The sequence below is a fragment of the Monodon monoceros genome, unplaced genomic scaffold (genome assembly GCF_005190385.1).
Source record: "Monodon monoceros isolate NGI ecotype Baffin Bay Population unplaced genomic scaffold, NGI_Narwhal_1 Super_Scaffold_12, whole genome shotgun sequence".
NCBI lineage: Eukaryota > Metazoa > Chordata > Mammalia > Artiodactyla > Monodontidae > Monodon > Monodon monoceros.
Genome location: NW_021703768.1, coordinates 115,599,941 through 115,609,510, shown reverse-complemented (window position 1 = coordinate 115,609,510; position 9,570 = coordinate 115,599,941).

The window sequence follows — 9,570 nt, the reverse complement described above, 5'->3', positions numbered from 1 at the left end:
CTTTTCTCTTTTCCCATTGTCTCATACTGTGAATTTATATAGAACTAGGGGTGTTACAGTCACAAGAGCACAGGCCAGGTGATCTAGGAGACACAGCAACCCTGCCACCAGATGCTATGTGACCCCCCAGGCAAGTCTCTCAGCCTCTCTGTGTACTTGACATGGAGTTGGAAGAAAAATAACTTATGTGAGGCTGTGGACTGGGTACCTGTTCCAGCTCCAGCCATTTTGGGCATGCTGCCTGGGATCTGCCACAGCAGCTGAAGGGGGAGGGTCCATAGTCAACCACAGCATTCGAGCACCTGCTTGTGTTATCGGTCTGCTCCATACCATAATGGGGGCCGGAGGAAAGGAGAGACTGGTTCTTGAACTCATGTGCAATCCAGTTGGGATAAGGAAACAGCTACCCATGCAAAGTAGTTGGGAAAATATATTTATAGAGCTGTGGAAATTTGTTAATTCATTCACTCACTCTTTCCAAAAGCATGTGATGAGTGCTGGCTCTCCAAGACACTGTGCTGGGTGTGGGAGATTCCAAGGTAATCCTATTTGCAGATCCTATTTTCAAGCCTTTTACACATCAGAGCAGGGGAACTGACAAGGCAGTCAATAAGAACAGTGCAGTGTGATGAGTACTGTACAATAATTGTAATAATAACCCTCATTTACTGAGCCCCTACTGTGTGCCAAGTACTACTGTGCCCCTACTGTGTGCAAATACATTCATAATTCATTTAATTCTTCACTAGCTACGTGACCTTGGCCTTAACCTCTTTGGGGCTCACTATCTACATCTGTAACATGAAAAGGTGAAACACCTACCTCACAAGGAATGAGATAATCCATGTGAAAGCACTGTGCCTGATAAATAGAACTCAAAAAAGTTAGCAGTTACAGCATATGGTTTTTGTAGAGAATTTGGACAATACAGATAGTTATAAAGAAGAAAATTTAAATCTTTAAAATCCCATTCTCAAACTTCCAAACTACTCCCTGTACATCTGTGCACGTGAGAAACTATGGGTATGTATAATTTTATATATGTGAGGTCAGAGACTGCTTATCAAAGTGTAAGTCACAGACACTTTTCAACATCCATGAGTAGAGCTCAGAATACATCGTCCTTTTTATCAGCTGCATAACATGGACTTGTATGAATGCATATTCCTACATACATAGTTTATTTAACTAGTTCTGAATTGATGGGTATTTGGTTATCTTCCTATTTTTCTCTGAGCCAAGTTTTAAGGCAGTGAGGAGGTGACTGGGGGTAGGATGTGCCGAAGAGCTGCCCGAGTGGTGGGTGGAGTAGGGAAAGCACCCCCTAAACATTCTTGTATCCACATACCCCACCCTGCCGAGGAAGTGCCCAGCCATCCTGCTGTCCTGCAAACTTCAGTGCGGCACTGGGTGGACCTTCCCCTTCCTCCCCTCCCAGGAAGATCTCTGAACCGTCAAGGCCTCTCCATTTGCTTTGGCTCCATTATCATGGGGCTGGGGGAGGTGAATGGTACAGTCATTCCTTGCTAAGTGCTTGAATTAGACTAATAGGTCATCTGTGCTTTTCTCTGAAGAAGGTCCAAATTCCTGGTAAACAACCAGACCACTCTCCCAGCCTAGGGCCCAGAGCCAAGACTCGGGGTGGGGGCACACAGTGGCTGGACTGAAGCTTTTAATGGTATCCTGGCTGGCCGGGATGGTTAATGCCATTAGACTAGTTTCTGGGTAATGAGGTGGGAAGGGCTGCTGGCAGCAGTGATAAGCAGAGAGCGCTCAATTACAGGTCTCTGCATGGCCGGGTTGGAGCAGACTGTCTTTTAAACAACTATCTTCCAATTCACCCATTCAATCATGTATTCATTCAACAAACCTTAGCAATGCTCTGTAACAGGCTGTATTTTTCAAGGTCTGTCCCTGTGCATTCATGAGCTGCCATTTTGGTGAAGGGGCAGCCCAGGACTTTGGCAGCTAGACCTCAGCTTTAGGCACTTGGGACTTTTCAGTTATCCTGGTTGATTTTAACACTCAGCTGTTTGACCTTGGCAAATATTCTTTATCCCTCTGAGCCACCATTTCCTTATCTCCAGTAGGGATCCCAGTAGGAGTACTTAAAGGGTTGCAGTTTTTGTTTTGCTTTTGTTTTTAATAAATACAACATCAGCAATTTAATTTCAGTCAAAAAACAAATTAGCAATATCAACTGATGTTTATATCAATTTAAATGGTTTTGGTTGGCAATTTTTTTGGCTTCTTATTTCTATAAAAGCTTATAAGCATGAGGAATGTATGCTCATTTTGATCTCCACGTATATTTACATTAGATAACAGTAAAAATATTTAAAACAATCAGGGTTGTTTGAAGACTGGAAATAATTACAACACTTAACATAGTGCCTGATACAGGATGAACACTCAATAAATGGCAGCTATTACTATTATTACTTCTGGGAGGGGATCTGTGGGTACTATGTATTCTGCTCCCTGCCCTGGAACAGTGGTGAGTGATGGTGCTGGCTCTGCCTCCAATTGTGGGCTGAATTCTGGGTGGGGCTGCTTCTGGGAGACTCGCTATTCAAGCTCTGAACTCCAGGATGGAAACCAGAGCTCTGGGTCTGTAGCTCAGACTCTGAGGGACCTTGGACCAGGCATGGAATCAGAGACAGTCAGTGTCTTAGTCAAGGGTCTTTTGGCTGCAAGTAACAGAAACATTGGAATTACTTAGTAAAAAGGGAATGTCATGCAACTGAATCCCAGGAAGTTCAGCTGGGCCCTTGCCGGGGATAGGACTGGAAAGTCAGGAACCAGTCTTGAGCCCTGTCTGTTGAAGACCGAGACATCTTGGGCCATCTACTTCATTCTTTCTGTAGACCTACTTCCTTTGTATGACCTTCCAGGGCCAGCATTTTCAACTAAATGACCTCCCATCCCAATTCCAAGTTCATGGAAAATCTGATTGTCTGTGCACAGGTTCTAGATTGGCTTTCCTGGGTTAAGGGTCCATCCCAGGCTTATCAGCTGGGTAAAAGAAACATAGATCCACATGCTACTAAAGTAATTACAGGGCCCCAGGCCTGTTAGTGGAGGGCAGTTCTCAGAGAAGGCACTGTGTCTCAGCAGGACTCCAAGAGCATAGACTCTTGGCAGGGAATTAAGGTAGATCTTAATCACCCAAGGTCCAGCTTTGCTTCTTTTGTGGCTTCCTTCCTGGTCTAAGAGTGTCTTCTCTGAGCTTCCTTCTTGGATGCCCTCAGGGATAGGAATGTAGGAACATAGGCCCTGTTGTGGCTCCTTTGGGTCTGAGAACCATCCTGAGAGCTAGATGGAGGTTCTTTATGACTGCAGAAGGAGGCTTTGCTGCTGTGGGGCTTGCTAGATTTCTGGTCCCAACAGTTGAACAGTAAGGCAAAGTGAAGGGGATCAGAATATGCCACTCCAAAATATGCCACTTTTGCATAAGGATTATTTTTACCTGAAGGCAATTAAGAACCAACAGGAAGAGCTCTATGCCCTCGCCTTACGTGCCTGAAGGGGCATAAATGGAGATGAGGAGTCAACACCAAAATAAGTTTGCATAGACAGACCTTGCTAAAATAGCCCTTATCGTCCATTAGTTTCCCCCATATATTTCCTAGTCACTTCTGCACAATTTATTGTTCCTTGGGGCCCAAACCCTCTATCCTTTGTTAAAAGGGTATATAAGGCCCCTAGTCTAACCCCAAGTCCTATATGAGTTTCACTTCTTTTCTGTAAACTCGCATGCAGGTAAATATTAATAAAAATTGTGCCTTATCTCCTGTTAATATGTTTTTTGTTAGCTTAATTCACAGGCCTCCAGTTACTGACCCTAAGAGGGTAGAAGAAAAGGTTTGTTCTCCCCAACAAAAGCACAGCCACTTCCTTGGCTGATAACCCTCCATCTTTGCCTCTATAGCCCCTCTTACCAACAGTCATAGGCTCTCACTCTCATTTCCTCTCATGGAATCTTGGGTTCTCAGAAATTCCAGTCTCTTTTCAGCATCTTTGCTTCTCTCAGGAGGATGCCTATTCACATGGGAGACTTGGTCCAATAAAATTCCACCCTCAGGTGCTGAGCTGGTCAGGGCTTATCTGACATACTGTGAGAGTTGTGGGGGTGAAGGAGACAATAATAATAACTAACATTTATTAAGAGTTTAATGTGTGCCAAGCACCAGGCTAATGGCTTAAAGAGCATTGTCTCATTTACTTTTCAGAAGTATCCTCTTTTATTTTCCTTGTTTTACAAGGGGATATAGCAAAGCTAAGCAGCTTGTCCAAGGTTACAGGGCTAACAAGTGGCTGATCTAGGAATCAAACCTCAACCTCCCTGACTCCCAGGAGCAATCTTTGATCCACATCACGTCTGTCCAGTGTTGGGGTGAGACGCCACTGCCTAAATTTCAGCAGAGGCCGTGATGAGGAGCATGGGGTCAGAGAGCTCTTTTAAGCTACAAGCATGACTTCCTAGAAGAGAAGGTATTTGTGTTTTTTTTTTTCTTTTGCAGTATGTGGGCCTCTCACTGTTGTGGCCTCTCCCGTTGTTGCGGAGCACAGGCTCCGGACGCACAGGCTCAGCGGCCATGGCTCATGGGCCTAGCTGCTCTGCAGCATGTGGGATCTTCCCGGACCAGGGCACGAACCCGTGTCCCCTGCATCGGCAGGCGGACTCTCAACCACTGCGCCACCAGGGAAGCCCCAAAGAGAAGGTATTTGGACTGGACCTGGCATGAGTAGGGTTTATCAGGCAGAAATTTGGGGAAGGACACCCCAAAAATCAGAATGGGCAAATGCAGACTAGAAAGGGCAGGGAGTGCTGGGAGGATGACACGTAGTCTGCTGTGACTGAAGTTCTTTGAGGGGAGGTGTTGTCAGGTCTTCCTGTCACTCAACTCCCTACCACACTGTCCAGGGGGAGAGTTCTCCTCTGGAGACACACCCAACTGCAGAGCTACTGTTGTGAAAGCCAGGCCCTGTGGATCAGGCAGGAGTCCTGGGAAACTTGTGTGCAGAATTCTGGCTTGGCATGCTTGGCGTCCCTGGCCATGGGGAGCTCCGTGGCCTCTGGACCCCTTGGTGACGTCCCAGGGTGCAGAGATCAGTGTGTGTGTGAGAGGATGAAGTGAGTCTGTGTCTGGCCTGCAACAGTGACAAGCAGGAAGGGATAGCCTATCCCCCACAGAGGGATACCAGCAAATAGCTCCCTCCCCGCCCCCATGCTGATTTACCAGTTGCTGCGGTCAACTGAAGTGTCAGGGCGTTCATTCCAAGAGTCCGGTCTTCCCAGACTTTGGTTGGCTTTGGGTTTCCCGTGGAGACTCCTTCCTGCTGCACCTACTGTGGACTGGGTATGGCAGGCAGTAGGTTGGCGTAGAAATGAAGACAACTTTTGTGGTGGAGATAAACAAATAATAGAGACATCATTTTTTGAGTACTTGATATGTGTTGAACATCGCACTGAGAGCTTTGCATGTGTATCCTTTTTAAAGCTGAGTTGCCTCATGGGCTTGTCTCCTCATGGTATCATCTGGCATCCATAATATTTGAAAAAAGTTTTTAATAACTATTGCACAGTCTTGAAAAAAGTACACATCAAAACTTGAAATCCTCTTTCCCCGTCTGTCTCCCTGTATTGTATACACAAAGCAACCATCTCCACAGAATCTCTTCTCACAACATGATCTTCAGAGGAGAGATTTACACCATGAATATATATAGTTAATATTTTTTCTTTGTCTCACATGCGTAAGTAATCCAATTTAAACTTCCTCACGGCCCTCTGAGGGCATACACTATTATCCCCATTTTACAGATGGAGAAACAGATGTCCAGAAATGAATTATTGCCCAAGGTCACACAGCTAATCACTGGCAAGTGTTTTTGAAGCAGGATTTGTGCTTGTTGTGAAAGTGCATGTGATCTAGGGTCTGTGAGACTCCTGAGGAAGAGGCAGTTAATTCATTGTGGGGGGCTTCATGGAGGAGACAGTGTTTGAGTAGAAACCTCAAGGGACAAAGAGAAGCTCAACAGATAGAAATGGGCGTAGAAGTGTTTCTTAGGAAGGGAGGAAAGCCTGAGAGATGAGCGTATTATATTGTGGGATATCAGAAGAGAGGCAGTCTCACTTCTCCACGTCTCATGGTTCCCTCTCAGTGGTGGTGGGCCTGGCATTTAAGAGACTTGCCTCATTCCCCAACTTTGCCCCAGGCAGAGTCTGCCTGTGCCCTTTAAGAGCCTCCATCACAAAGCCTCCTTGTGTCTTCTGAAAGAGACCATCTAATTCAGGCTGGTTGCCTACCCTCCACTCCCCTCCCGCACATAGGAGAAGAGAGGGAGATGTGGTGAAGGAGCCCAGAAATGAACCCCCTCTTAGGCCAAATCAAATACACTTAATTCTTCAGGAATTACATGCCAGGAGTGTTGTAGGGAACGCAGCTCTCTAGCTGTTCAATGGAAGCATGTTGTAGTGAAAAGAGCACAATGGAAAGTGGATTCAGCCTTTGCATCTCAGCAAAACTACTTATCAGCTGGATGAATTCAAGCAAATTGCTTAATCTTGCCAAGCTTCAGTCTCTTGATCTAAAAAATCATGGGCCCTATTGCCAAAAAGCTGTGTCTGGTAGGTTTGTCAGAGAGGGAGAAGAAATGGCTGTCTGGGGATATACTGATCTAATATTTACTTCAGTGTTGGGTGTCAGGGACTTGTTAAATCCAGTTTTCTCCTGCAGGAAGTGGACAGCATGAGATCTCAGGAGCTTGAGGTGGGAAGGTGACTCCCAGCAAGTAGAAGGAAAGAGAGGAGGTGCTAGATGAAGCATGGACAGAGACGTTTCTCTTGTCATGCTGGAACAATTCTGTGAACCTCTCCCAGCCTCAGTTTCCTCACTTTCAAATGCCAATTCAACTTAATGAATATTGGCCAGACACTTACATTGCTATTTCATCTGTTTAATTTTTTTTAATTAATTAATTTATTTTTGGCTGTATTGGGTCTTCTTTGCTGCACGTGGGCTTTCTCTAGTTGTGGCAAGTGAGGGATACACTTTGTTGCAGTGCGTGGGCTTCTCATTGCAGTGGCCTGTCTTGTTGCGGAGCATGGGCTCTAGAGCGCAGGCTTAGCAGTTGTGGCACATGGGCTTAGCTGCTCTGCGGCATGTGGGATCTTCCTGGACCAGGGCTTGAACCCGTGTCCCCTGCATTGGCAGGCGATTCTTAACCACTGTGCCACCAGGGAAGTACCATCTGTTTAATTTTTAAATGTATTTTTTTCATATTCTCCTTCAGCCCAGAAGAGATTTCAGGTGGCTTATAAAAAATACACAATACAACAAAATGAAAATAAAGGCACAGAAACCAAGGGGAAGAGAGAACAGTGAATGACAGCCAGATCATTTCAGTAATCTGTAATGCATGTGAACATGTCCTGCCCAGATGAATACCATTGCCACAAAACCCTTAGTATATCATGCTTGCAGGTAGTAGGGCTTGGAAAATGTATCTTAGAGCTAAAGGTAACACTTCTGTTTTACAAATGAAACTGAAGTTAAGTCCTGCTCTGGTTCCAGCATATAATGTGCATGTGCCTGAATGAGGGATAGGGAGGAGAAACCCTTTGTAAATTATACAGAGTACAAAGTTTGGGTCTCCTGTGTTTGGCAAGAGACCACAGGCAGCTGCCTCTGCTTCCTCGGCTGCCGGGACCACTTGATTGAAATGGCCAACCAGGAGAGGGGAGGCAGAAGAGGATAGACGGAAATTAGCATTTCAATAAGTTATCCTGCCACCAAAATTGATTGAGTGCTTGTTATGTGTCAGCTAGTCTGCTCAGCACTTCGCCTTTACTATATTTCATATTTAGTGTAGTCTAAATTACATGTTGGAGGGTAGGTAGCCTAGGAGTTAAGGGCACAAGCTTGGGTAGGAGGGGTGGGAGTCCTGCCTCCCTCACTCGCTTGCTACAATCCTTGGTTATCGCCTATGTTCCTTCACCTGTGAACCCCAATTTATCTGCTTCCTGGGTCGTGGTAGCGAATCAGTAAGCTAAAGCATGTTAAGTGTGTGGCCCAATGTTAGCACACAGTAAACGACAACATAAACAACAGCATACGTTTTTGAGTGATAAGGGCGGCTGGGGCGTCCTATCCTGAAACACTATCCCCCCCACCTCCCCACCCCCATAGCAGGTCTCCCCGTTTAGTTCGAGTGAAACCCGGCGCGGGTTCTGCCCCGGCGCGGGCTCCGCGGTGGGGAAGCCGCAGGCGGCGTGCGGAGGAGGCGCGCCGCCTAATGCAGTTGTCAGTTAATTAGAGGAGAAGGTTATGTCATTAACGGCGAGATCGAAGCAAAGGGAATTAAGAGGCTCTGGCAGCGCTGTTGCCACGCTCTCTGCGCGGGCCGCAGGCCGAATTCAACAAAAATTCGATACGCATTAGCGCACTATCAGCGGCTGCCCCGGACGCGGGGCCGCCGAGCGCGGGAGCTGATGCGCCTAGGTTGGGCGGCCCCGCGAGGGTCGCGGTGCCTTGCTGTGAAGGGCCTTCGCCGCCCGGAGCCCCTGCGAATGGTGGGGGGATGCCGGACGTGGGATGCGGGATGTCCTCTCAGGCGAGTTTTGTGGCCTGACCCTGGGGAGGCTGGGGGCACGGTGGCTGGCTCCTCACCAGGCCCCCTCCCACTGACTTTAGTCACAAGGAAGCCAAGTTGACCTTCCCAGACTAGGCCAGGCCACGATGTAACCCACCCTTCCAGTACTGACTTCTTCATGGCCTTTATCACAGCGTCATTTCATGGTGGTCTGTACAACTTTCTTATCATGTCTTTTCCCCAACCAGACTTGTAAACTGCAGGAGGGCAGGGACTGTGTGAGTCTGCCTTGTTTATTTGCACTCACAGAGCCTGGCACATGGTAGGTGCTTAGTAAATATCAATATTTGCAGACAGAATCAATCTCCTCAGCAACCCAGTGAGTTGGTAGAGTAAGGAAATTGAGGCTCAAAGAAATAAAGTGACAGGCCCAAGATCACACCAGTTTCCGCCAAAGAAACCCCAAGCTCTTTCCTTAAGCAAATCACCTTATCTGTCTGAATCTTGTTTTCCTGTCTGGGGAAAATTAGTTAGAGCTGCCTCCAAACTATGCACTTCTTTTAGATTTGCTCCTTTAATTCTCACAACAACACTGAAAGACAGAAATTGTTTTATAAAGGTGGAATTTGATACTAGCAAGAACTGGGTCCATCATTTGCCTGTTTGCTCTCATATCCATTGCTCCCCTTATGATACTCCGTGTCACAAATGGGTTCCCCTGACCCCTCTACCCCAAACCCACCTCCCAGCAGGCAACATTTCCCAGGCTTCCTTGTCGCTGAATTTTGTTTGGGTTTGGCCAATGGGAGCCACTGGCTCGAGATTAGGGGGCTGAGGACAGGAGGAAACAGGGGACCCTCAGCCTTGGCAGCTTCTGGGCTCCATCCCCCTTACTTTGGACTCCAGGCCAGGGATGGTAGCGGTTTCCTGCTCTTGCTAATCTCTGGGTCACCTCACTTTCCCCTGTTTGGC